The sequence below is a fragment of the Heterodontus francisci genome, chromosome 1 (genome assembly GCF_036365525.1).
Source record: "Heterodontus francisci isolate sHetFra1 chromosome 1, sHetFra1.hap1, whole genome shotgun sequence".
Taxonomy (NCBI): Eukaryota; Metazoa; Chordata; class Chondrichthyes; order Heterodontiformes; family Heterodontidae; genus Heterodontus; species Heterodontus francisci.
The window spans coordinates 195,368,408-195,380,831 of record NC_090371.1 but is presented as its reverse complement, the minus strand read 5'-3'; positions in this window follow the sequence as shown (position 1 = coordinate 195,380,831).

The window sequence follows — 12,424 nt, the reverse complement described above, 5'->3', positions numbered from 1 at the left end:
GTCCGATGAAAGTATGCACAGTGGACAAATTGTGACGTCAATCACTGGGTAATGTTGCTTTTATGCCATACTGCCATTTTGGAGCTCCGCGCTCCAGTTCAAGTCCTTTCATACCCTTGCACAGCTGAGCACACACTCAGATACAAGAAGGAACCCCCCCCCCACTAATGCTATTTAAAGTGATCATCACCTATTTACAGGTTAGTTGCCGATTGATTTCTACTGGCTGTTGCTGTGATTGGAGAAACGTTTGTTCTGTAAAGTTGCTGAAGCCTACAGGGAATGGTGTGGCGCGTGCTAAAGGACTTTGACCTATCTTCAAGAATTCTGCACAAATAAGAACATATGAATATAAGAAATAGGAGCAGGAGTAGGCCATTCAGCCCCTGGAGTCTGCTCTACCATTCACTAAGAACATGGCAGACCTGATTGTGGCCTTAACTCCACTTTCCTGCCTGCCGCTCATAACCCTTGCCTCCCTTGTCAATCAAAAATCTGACTAACTCAGCCTTGAATATATCCAATGACCCAGCCTCCACTGGGGAAGAGAATTCCAAACACTAATGACCCTCTGAGAGAAGAAATTCCTTCTCATCTCCATCTTAAGTGTGAGACCCCTAATTTGAAACTGTGTCTCTAATTCTAGATTCCCCCATGAGGGGAAACAGTGGGCTGGACTTTATGCAGGAGTTGGGTCTTCCGGTGCCGGGCCGAAAAGGAGGGGGGGGAGCCCCACCTCTGCATTTTTTCCGACCTATAGACTGATCCTCTGCTCTTTTGGGGTCAAAGTTGAAGGAGGCGGGATCCCCGTCCCTTTAAACACTTAATAGGGATGGGGATCCCACACCCAAGAGTTGCTAGCCAATCACAGGGCTGACACCTCAGCAGTATCAACAGCACCATGGGAGCAGTGGCTACTACCGGTACTGCAAGAGGCCTGCAGTGGCGAAGATGGAGGAGGCCCCAGTATGCAGGTAAGTGGGGTCGGGGTCACCAGGGCCTTCTGGAAGGCTTCGGTGAGAGTGGGTGGGTGTTCTGTCCAGGGGGAGGTACAGTGGTTCCCGGAAGGGGTCCTCTGTGAGCCATGAATTGCCCATGAAGGAGGGCCCCCTCAAGCCTGCAGCGAAGGTGCCTAGTTTTCCAACGTGTCCTACCTGCATGGCAGAGGCCACACCGCCACCCCCCCCGCAACTTGTAAGATCACAGCGGCGGTGGGACGAGGCCCTTAATTGGCCATCAATAGGCCACTTAAGGATCTCAATCGGCCTCTGGGTGGGCAGACCAACATCGGCTTATCACAGCCCAGGAGAATTGGGTCCAGCAATCCTGGCGTCGTGTTCCATGGCGGCTCTGTTCCGAAACTCCGGCCACTCCCCTGCCCCCGCCACGGATCCTGACGTAGGACTGGGAACAAAAAACATCCCATCTACCTTGTCAAGCCCCCTCAGAATCTTATACGTTTCAATAAGCTCATCTCTCAATCTTCTACATTCCAATGAGTATAGGCCCGAACTGCACAAACTTTCCTCAAAAGACAAACCCTTCATCCCAGGAATCAGCCTCGTGAACCTTCTCTGAACTGCAGTATATCCCTGCTTAAATAAGGTGACCAAAACTGTCCACAGTACTCTAGGTGTGATCTCACCAATACCCTGTACAGTTAGAACAAGACTTCCCTGCTTTATACTCCATACCTCTTGCAATAAAGGCCAACATTCTATGTGCCTTCCTAATTACTTGCTGTACCTGCAAGCTGGATTTTTGTGATTCATGCACAAGAACACCCAGTTCCCTCTGTACCACAGCATTTTGCAGTCTCTCTCCATGTAAATAATATTCTGCTTTCCTATTCTTCCTACCAAAGTGGACAACCTCACATTTTCCAATATTATACGACATATGACACATTTTTGCCTACCCACTTAACCTATCTATATCCCTTTTCAGACTCTTTGGACTGAATTTTATGTTGCCACTGCTGTAATTGGCGACGGCCGTAAAAAATGGCGGCCTGCACGTGTGGGTTTTGCTCCGCGGTGCTGCGATATTGAACGTGGCGGCTTATTTACATGGCCGGGGCAGACCACTACTACCCCGATGACATGTAGGGGCCAGGCGTTCCGTCCCTGGCAACGGCATCAGGCACCGATGCCATTTTTAAAGCGCTTCGAGCGCTTCAGTTTAGTTTACAATTTAAAAAAAATCCCTTTTAAATTATATTTAAAAATTTAATGGAATGTTTCTCAGACCTCTCCCAACCCCTCAATGACCATACAGTTAATCCTTGCCCTCTCCCCCACAAAATACTTACCTAGTGCTCCCCCCACAAAGTTTATGAACTTTTCACTTCAACCCCTTCCCACCAACCCCTCCACCAATTCGATTGCTTTGTCCCCGCTCTCCCCCGCACCCCCAGCACTTAAATATTTACCTGTTCCCCCCTCCCCACCCATGTCCTGCATCGGAGCGGGTAAGTATCTAATACGTTACTTTACATAAATTAACATAATCAAATTCTGTTCACACCGCCAAGTGGCGGGGGAGCCGCCACGAGGCATCGCCGCTGCCGCCGACAGTATGGGCCCAGGCCTTCCTGGCGTTGAGGCCCATGGCGGGCATCTCCCGGAGGCATTTTCTGGGCCCCTCCACCATGATGCCTGATGTTGGGAGGTCTGTAAAATTTGCCCCTTTGTATCCTTCTCACAACTTTCTTTCCAACTGGCATGGACTCGATGGGCTGAATGGCCTCCTTCTGTGCCATAAATGACTCTAAGACTCTATCTTCGTGTTGTCAGCAAATTTGGCTACAATGCCATTGGTCCCTTCATCCAAGTCATTAGTACAGGCTGTAAATAGTTGAGGCCCCAGCAATGATCCCTGTGACACTCTGCTAGTTACAGTTTGCCATCCTGAAAATGACCCATTTATCCACTCTCTCTGTTTTCTGTTAGTCAGCCAGTCCTCTATGCATGCTGATACATCACCCTCAACACCTTGAGCTCTTATCTTGTCTCTGAGTAGACAGTGTTCGCTACCGCACAGAGTGTGTAGCACAGAGTGATTAGGGAACAGAGTGCTTCATAAACAGAATGTCGGGAATTTGGTGCAAGTGGAAGTTCGGTGCAGGGGGAAGGAGGTGCTGCTTTTTATTCTTTTTGTTTTACCTGCAGTAGCTGGTGAGTGCTTTTCTTTTGTCTCTAAGCCAGGGCACTGCAACTTGCTACTACTTTACTAAATTAGTAACTAATTAACAAATCAAATAAATAAATAAAAAAGGTTATATTGACATGGCAGGGCAGATGGTAAGCCGTAACCGCAACATGTGGGAGTCTGTGGAGAGTATTGCCATCCTGGACAACCATACCCTCAATAAGTATCTGCAGCTCGAGGATCTTCAGCTCAGAGTTGTTGAGCTGAAGTCCGAGCTGCAGACATTGCAGTGTGTCAGGGAGGGTGAGAGTCACCTGAACACTTTGGGCTGGATTTTATTCTGGCAACAGGGGTCATGGCGGCAGGACGGAAGACAGGGGAAGAACCTGCCTTGGCCCTCATTTGGATGCCCATTGCAATTTAAGGCAGGCAGCTGTAAGGGATGAGCTCCCACCTCCAGAGTTTCTGGCCAATCAGAGGGCCAGTAGCTCTGCAGTACTGGCAGTGTCACCAGAAGCGGTGGCCACTGTTGGTATTGCAGAGGCCTTCTGAAGAGAAGAATTCGGAGACCCCAGCACAGTGAGTGGGGTTGGGGTCATTGGGGCCAGACAGGCAGGCCCTGGCGACAGGGTTGGGGAGAGGGTTGGTGAGGGTAGGGGAGAGGTCCTGTTGTGGGGGGGGGGTCAGTCCATAGCCACCAGGGGGGCCTGCCAGAGGCCATGGATTGTCCCCAAAGGAGGGACTCCCCGAGGACACTAGGAGACCACTGGGTACTACCTGGCGGTTTTTCCATGCAGCAGCAGGCCCTTCCCACCTCCACAAGTGGAGGTGGGAAGAGGCCCATAAGTGACCCTTAATTGGCCACTTAAGAACCTCAATTGGCTTGGGGTGGGAAGGCCAACCTAGGCCTTCCACACCTGGGAAAAGATGGCAGGGGCCAGGGCAACGTCAGGAACGGCATCCCTTGCCATTTTTTTTGCCTTCTGCCTCTGTACCTGTCTGCAAGAGCAGCATAAAATCCTGCCCCCATTGTTTCTGGAGGCAATCACACCCCTTAAGTTAAGTAGAACTTTAGAGTTGGTCAATGGTCAGGGACAGGAGGGTGTGTCTGCAAGTCATGGCAGGTATGGGGATCCAGGATGTAGTGATGGAGGAGACTCGGCCCTTGACTTTGACTACCAGGTACGAGGTACTTGTTACTTGTATGGATGAGAACAAGGACCGCAGGGTGGATGGGTAAACTGACAATAGCACCATGGTGCAGGAAACCATTCAAGTGAGGGGATTGAAAAGGAATGTTGTAGTGATAGGAAACATTATAGTCAGGGGAAAGATACTGTTCTCTACAGCCATGACTCAGAGTTCTGAAGGTTGTGTTGCCTGTCCAGTGCCAGTGTTTAAGACATTACCATACACTGGAGATGAACTTGGAGTGGGAGAGATGGATCTGGTGTTGTGGTCCATGTAGGAACCAATGACATATGTAGAACTAGGAATGATGTACTGCTGAGAGACTTTGAGGAGTTAGGATCTAAATTAAAAATCTCAAGGGTAATTATCTCCAGATTGTTACCTGAACCACGCATCAATTGGCATAGGGTCAAGCAGATTAGAAAATTAAATGCATGGCTCAAAGGATGATATGGATAGAAGGGTATTCAATTTATGGGGCACTGGAACCAGTACTGGGGAATGAGGGGGCTGTTCCATTGGAATGGGTTCCACTTAATCTAGACTGGGACTAGTGTCTTGGTGAATTGTATAACTGGGGCAGTGGACAGGGCTTTAAACTAAAAGAGGGGATGGAAGTGTCAGGTGAAGGGAGATTTAGGAATCTAAAGGGAAACATTGAGGCAATAGTGAATTGGGCAAAGGCAAGCAGACTGGGACAGGAAGGGACAGAAAGTTTAATGGTAATAGTGCATCAGTGAAGAAGGTCCATGCAAAGAGGATAGTGGTAAAAAACTCAAGGTTCTTTATCTGAATGCATGAAACATTCACAACAAAATAGATGAACTGGCAGCTCAAATAGAGATCATTGTTTTTAGATCTAATTGCCATTACAGAGACATGGTTACAGGGTGACCAAGATTGGCAAATAAATATTCCAGGGTACAAAACATTTTGAAAGGACAGCAGAATGGAGAAGGAGGAAGAGGAGAAGGAGGAGGAGGAGTAACCCTGTAGTAAAGGATGACATAAGACAGGAGTAAGAAAGGATCTTGGCTCAGAAGATCAAGAAGTAGAATCAGTATGGGTGGAGATTAGGAATAACAAGGGTCAGAAAACGCTGGTGGGTGTAGTTTATAGGTCCCCTAACAGTAGTTATACTGTTGGACAGAGCATTAAGCAAAAAATAATTGGAGCTTGTAACAAAGGCAACGTAGTAATCATGGGGGCTTTAATCTTTATATAGACTGGACAAATCAAATTGGCAAAGCTAGTCTGGAAAATGAGTTTGTGACAGTTTCCTGGAACAATACAGTGTGGACCCAACTAGAGTAATGCTATTTTAGATCTTGTATTGTGTAATGAGACAGGGTTAATTAATAATCTCGGCGTAAAATATAGTCTGGGAAAAAGTGATCATCATACGATTGAATTCCATATTAAATCTGAGATACTCCAGTCCCAAACAAGAACCTGAAACTTTAACAAAGCCAATTACATAGCTATGAGGGAAGAACTGGCTAAGGCTGATTGGGTAAGTAGACTAAAAGGTACAGCAGTAAAGAAACAGTGGGTAATATTTAAAGAAAGGATTCAAAATGTTCAACCACAAATACATTCCATTGAAAAACAAAAACTCAGTGACTTACTTGGGAAGTTAAGGATAGTATTAGATTAAAAGAAGTGGCTTATAATGTTGCAAAGAATAGTAATAAGCCTGAGGGTGACCAAAAAGTTGATAAAAAAGGAAAAATAGAACTTGAGAATAAACTAGCCAAGAACATAAAAACAGATTGTAAGAACCTTTACAAGTATATAGAAAGGAGAGTAGCTAAAATAAACATTGATCCCTTAGAGGAAGACACATGAGAAATTATCATGGGAATGAGGAAATGGTAGAGACTTGGAACAAATATTTTGTTTCTGTCTTCATAGTAGAATACACAAATTACATGCAAGAAATAGAGGGTAACCAAGGGGCTAATAAGCGTGAGGAACTTAAGGTAATTAACATCAGAAGAGGAAATGTATTGGAGAAACTTAAGAGACTAAAAGCCAACAAATCCCCATGATCCAATGACCTACATTCTAGGGTTCTAAAAGAGATAGTGGGTGCACTTGTTATGATTTTCCAAAATTCCCTAGATTCTAGAAAGGTCCCAGCAGATTGGAAGTTTGCAAATATAACACCACTATTCAAGAAAGGAGGGAGAGAGAGAATAGGGAACCACAGGTCAGTTAGCCTGACATTAATCATCAGGAAAATGCTAGAATCTATTATTAAAGAAGTCTTAATGATGCACTTAGAAAATCATAGCGTGAACAGTCAGAGTCAACATGGGTTTTTGAAAGGGAAATTGTGTTTGACAAATGTATTAGAGTTTTTTGAGAAAGTAACTAGCAGAGTAGATAAAAGGGAACCAGTAGATGTGGTATACTTGGATTGCCAAAAATCATTCGATGAGGTGTCACACAAGAGTTTAATACACGAAATAAGGGCTCATGGAGTTGGGGGTAATATTGGAGGATTGGTTAATGAACAGGAACCAGATAGTATGGATAAACGGGGCATTTTCAAGTTGGCAGGCTGTAACTAGTGGAGTGCCGTAAGGATCAGTGCTGGTGCCTCAGCTATTTATGATTTATATTCATGACAGATGAAGAAACCAAAAATGTTGCATCCAGGTTTGCTGATGATACAAAGCTAGGTGGAAATGTAATGTGTGAGGAGGACATAAAGCGGCCGCAAAGAGACATAGACAGGTTAAGTGTTAAGGCCACATGGTGAGGGGTGTGGGTGTTTCCCACTGTTCAACTCCCATCTGATTGCAGCAAATGTTTAGCCCCTTTGTGTTTACTTTGCCAAATAAATAGACAGCGACAGGTTTTCTTGTAGGTTTAAAACAGAAGATTAATTATTTATTGAGCATTATGCCTTATCCTGAAATTGTCGCAATTGCATCCAGTCAAGCAGCCACACACACACACACACACACACACACACACACACACACACACACACACACACACACACAGACAAATACAGAGGAAAAGGAGTGAGTGGTTTTAAGTGGGTAAGTTTTGGGGGTCGCGGTAAACCTGTTGAATTCTCTTGGAAGTCAAGTTCTCGTTGGTTGAAGGTTTGAGGTATTTGTAGGTTTCTCTCTTGGTTGAAAGTTCGGTTGAAGACAATGGATTACTTTTAATTCACTGCTGCATAAGCAAAGATGTAGAATTCTACAGCAGGGTGCTTCCCTTCTGGCTTGCTGGATTTCTCCCAGCCCCTTAGCTGGAAACAAGCTTCTTGGTGATGCTTCTTTCTGGGTGTCTCCCTCGCTCTCTCTTCAGGGAGCTACCTTTAAGGTCAAAAATGGTTTCACACCTTTGCCTTTGTTGGGACATGTGGCTCTCCTTCCCTATGGTGACCAACGATGGCCTAGGATGTGGCTGCTTCACTCCTTCTTTGTTTCAGAAGAACCCATTCAATTCAGGAATGTTTCAGGATGGGTGTAATTGATCCGTCCCAGTTCAAAAGGTATTCCTTTGTTCCTGTTGGAAAGTTTGAATATACAAAGGCCAGGTTGTTTACCTTTGGTGGCCATTTTTAGCAGCATTTTCTATTTTTAAAATGGTAAAGTCAATTTTTACAACTCTTTAGATTTCGTCTGTATTTTTTTCATCATTGCACTTTTTATATATGTGACATTTTTGAGTGGGCAACAAAGTGGCAGATGGAGTATAATGTGGGGAAGTGTGAGGTTATTCACTTTGGTAGCAAGAATAGAACAGCAGAATTTTTTTAAAAGGCATGAAACTTCTAAATGTTGATATTCAGAGAGAGAATTTGGTGTACTTTTACAAGGAACACAGAAAGTTAGCATACAGGTACAGCAAGCAACTCGGAAGGCAATGGCATTTTGGAAGGATATACTCGTATTGGAGACAGTACAGTGAAGGTTCACGAGATTAATTCCTGGGAGGCTGAGTAAATTGGGCTTATACTCTTTGGAATTAGAAGAATGAGAGGTAATCTCATTGAAACATACAAGATTCTGAAGAAGCTTGACAGAAGTAGACACTGAAAGGTTGCTTCCCCTGGCTGAGGAATCTAGAACACAGGGGCACAGTCTCAGGATAAGTGGCTGATCATTCAGGACTGAGATGGGGAGGAATTCCTTCACTCAGAGGGTTGTGAATCCTTGGAATTGTCTACCCCAGAGGGCTGTGGATGCTCTTTCTTTGAACATATGTAGGGCTGAGATAGACAGATTTTTGGTCTCTGATGGAATCAAGTGATATGGGGAATGGGCAAGAAAGTGGAGTTGAGGCAGAAGAGTAGCCATGATTGTACTGAATGTCAGAGCAAGCTTGAAAGACCATACGCTCTACTTCTGCTCCTATTTCTTATGTTCTTTTGTTCTTACTTGCTCCCAGTCATGGGTGCAGTAGTAGGCGTTTCTCTTGACTTACAGCATGACAGGGAGAATGAGAAGAGACAACACAGAGCAGGACAAGCTGTTGAAAGAGGGAGGAGGAAGAGGGGGAGAAGGGCCCTCAACAGGGGCCATATCTGTCCAGGGTATTTAGGCAGCAATTCATTACCTGAACATCAGTGAGCAACAATGGGCTGAATTTTGCCAGCTTTCTGGAGACTGGCTGGGAGTTGATAAGGGTGGTGGTAAGCCCGATGTGTTCCCACCACCACAGGATACTATCAATGGCAGGAATGGCAGCAGCTCGGCCGCCCATTGACTGGGCGGGGGGTGGGGGGGGTGGCCAATTAGGGTAGGTAATTGGCCTATTGACAACCATGACGCTGGGATTTTACCAGCTCCAGAACTGCACCCATTGTGTGGGAAGATTGCTAGGTGCATCGATGCAGCCTCCCAACAGCTTCCCGCTGTGGGTGGGAGGTATTCCTTCCTGAAGGCCCATGGAGGGGCATTCTGGTGGCAATGTCTGCCTCGCAGCTCCGATATCGCAACTGGAGGGTTCACCACTCTGATGACTGGGGCCTGCCTGCCTGGCCCTGGCACTTAAAGAAATTTCTTACAAACCCTTTGAAGGTGCCTCAACAGGGAGATGCCCTCTCCTTCCTTTGCAGCATCAGCAGTGGCCACCTCTATCAATGACACAGTCCAGGCTGCCGAGCTTCTGCCCTCTGATGGGGCCAATAGCTCAGAGAGGTAGGCCACCATCCTTAATTGGATGGCAGTCCTGGTGGCAGGGGTTAAATCCTCTCTGCGGTCCCACTGTTTGCCTGCACAACTTGAAACCCACATTTGGTCCCAGCCACAGGACCCATGGCATGCTGGTAAAATTCCAGCCAATGCGTCAGGCGTCTGCCCTACAGTAAGTACCTCCTCACTGAAATCTGCCACCTGCTGCAGCCACATCTGCAACTTCAGAGCAGGGCAAGGATATTTTTGCCAGTGGTTGTGACCATGGCCATGAATTTTTATGTGTTGAGTTCCTTCCAGACTGGAGAAGGCAATATTTTAAACATCTCCCAGTTTACTGTCAACTGGTGCATAACGGAGGTCACTGAAGCTCTGTATTCTAAGACAGCTGACTACATTTCATTCTCTCTTGCCAAAAAACAGCAGGCAGAGTGAGCAAGCATTTTCGCAAAGATTGCAGGCTTCCAGATGGTGCAAGTTGCCATCAACAGCACACACATCGCTTTGTGAGCACTACATATCACCTCTGAGATATACCACAACCAAAAGGGATTTCATGCCCTCAAAGTCCAGCTGGTCTGCTACCATATGCAACATATCATGCAAATCAATACCCAGTATCCGGGCAGCAATCATGGTGCCTTCATTCCATAATGGTCTGCTGTGCCATCTGTATTTGAACCACCATGACAAACTAGAGGTTGGTGACTGAGCGACAGAGCTATCCTTTGATGACATGATTCATGACAGCAGTGTATAATCCACGCATACATGCACAGCATGCATATAACGAAAGCCATGCAAAATGTGATAGAGCAAACCATTGGCATGCGGAAACAATGCTTCTGCTGCCTCAACTGCTCTGGACGAGCCTTGTAGCACTTGACAGAGCACGTCTCAAGATATGTGGTGGTCTGCTGCATGCTGCACAAACTCACCACCATGAATTCAAAGCCCTTGCGACAATCTATGCGGCAACCTGCTGAGGCGCAGAATGAGTAGGAGAAACGGAGGAGGCAATGTCTGTGGATGACTCATCTGACTGCAATATCAGGAAGCAAGGCCCCAATTCCCCATTCACCTCCAGTTTCACACCTTACCTTCCCTCTGTTCCTGACCTTCATGTGTCCACCTGGCCACAATTCAAAAGTAAAAGCCAACACATACTGAACATTCTGAACCAAATTTATAAATCAAACCATGCCATATTACATACAAGTGCTACCTGACCACTCTTGTGAATTCTCTTCATGCCTGTCTTGCATGTGCACTTGCCGAACTAGTGCTCCTACACAGTGGTACCCAAGTAGCTGCAGCATAGGTGGCAGAAGGCTGCTGACTTTCAGTGGGGAGGCTGCAGATAGTCTTAGAGGACAACCTTAAGCAGCTCTGGACCTAGAAGGCCAGGCTTCGGAGTGCACCATCTCAGCATGGGTGATAGCATTCTGGGTTGGCTGCCTGACAGGCAACACCAAGGCCACTGACAGTGTGGCAGGGGTGGGAGGATAAAAGCTGTCATCCTGAAAGAGGAACTTTAGGTTTGTGCTGCACAGAGCCTTGCTTCTCCCCTGGGATGGCACCTTAGCAGTCCTAGTATTAAGTTGGAACACAGATTGCTGCACTGCTATTGGACCCTGGAAACCCCTTTGAACACAGCAACATGAGCTTAAATGAGAGCAGTCTGAGCTTCCAAGGCAGCAAGGTGACCTTACATTCCAGAAGTCTAATCTTCCACTGCAGCACCCAGACATTGGGTGGCTTCTTCTTATGCTGCAATGGAAGCTGAGACATCATCCATTAGACTATGCATCATGTCTGGATCCACATGCTAATGGAGTTGGCCACCATTTCTACCCTATAAAGAATGGAATCCAAACTCTGTTCTGGACTCCTCCATGCTCCTTGACATTGCACGCAGGCTTTCTGGTAGGCCTGCCAAACCACCAAGCATTTCAACATGTGTGCTCACTTGAGTCCTCTGCAGCAGAACATGTGTGTGAACCCCACCCTTCAGTGAGTTAGCACCTGTGCATCTTTTCTCCCCATCGTGGGTGCAGGCCACAGAGGTCCAGTGTCTCACACATGCAGATTCTGCCTCTAAGGTATCATCTAAATTTCACGCAATATCAGTAACTGAGCTGGAGGCTGTGAATTTGAAATCAAATAACTGTATTTCTTCTTTATCAGTTGTTGTGTGATCACGTTAAGAGGCTGTAAGAGAAGAGTCACCGGAGGAAGTGATGTCACGTCACACCTAACCAGAGAGTTGTGGGTGTAGCCCGACGAGTAAGATGTGTGTAGGTGTGCTCCTGCAGTAGCTGTGTGTATATCTGTTCCAGTTTAATTTACAATAAAAACTCACATATTCTTCAGACATTACTTGTATTCCTGTGAATCTTACATTAGTTCATGCACCAAAGGAATGAGTAATATTACATCAGTGACTTCCAGTTCTTTCATCTCTTGCTCTTCCACCACTGCCTGGCCAGGTTGCTGTTCTTGGATATCAGAAAGGAGAAAAGTACAAAGGTGAGGTTGTGGTGAGGGGAAGGGCGCAAGGTAAGAGAAGCATGCTCACCTGATCTGCGGCTTGCAATCCAAAAAGTATGCGGGATGAGAGGCAATGGGACATGAAAAGGAGGATTAGGTATATGGATACAGTCATCTTCGACTCAGCAGTGACTGTTCCAATGATGGCAACCACCGTCTTCTCCACTGGGATAAGGACATGCAGCTGTACTGGTCCTCCACCTGTTAGGTCCTGCTGCTTCCGGTTCTGCGGCAACTTGTCCTGGAAACAAAAGAGAAGTGTGTTCGGTGTAATGTGTTTGGGTGATGTCATGGTTGAATAATTGGCAGTGTGTGCAAGCTGTGAGATGTGGGTATGAGGCTTGCGTAGTGCTATTTGAAATGAAGCTATGAAT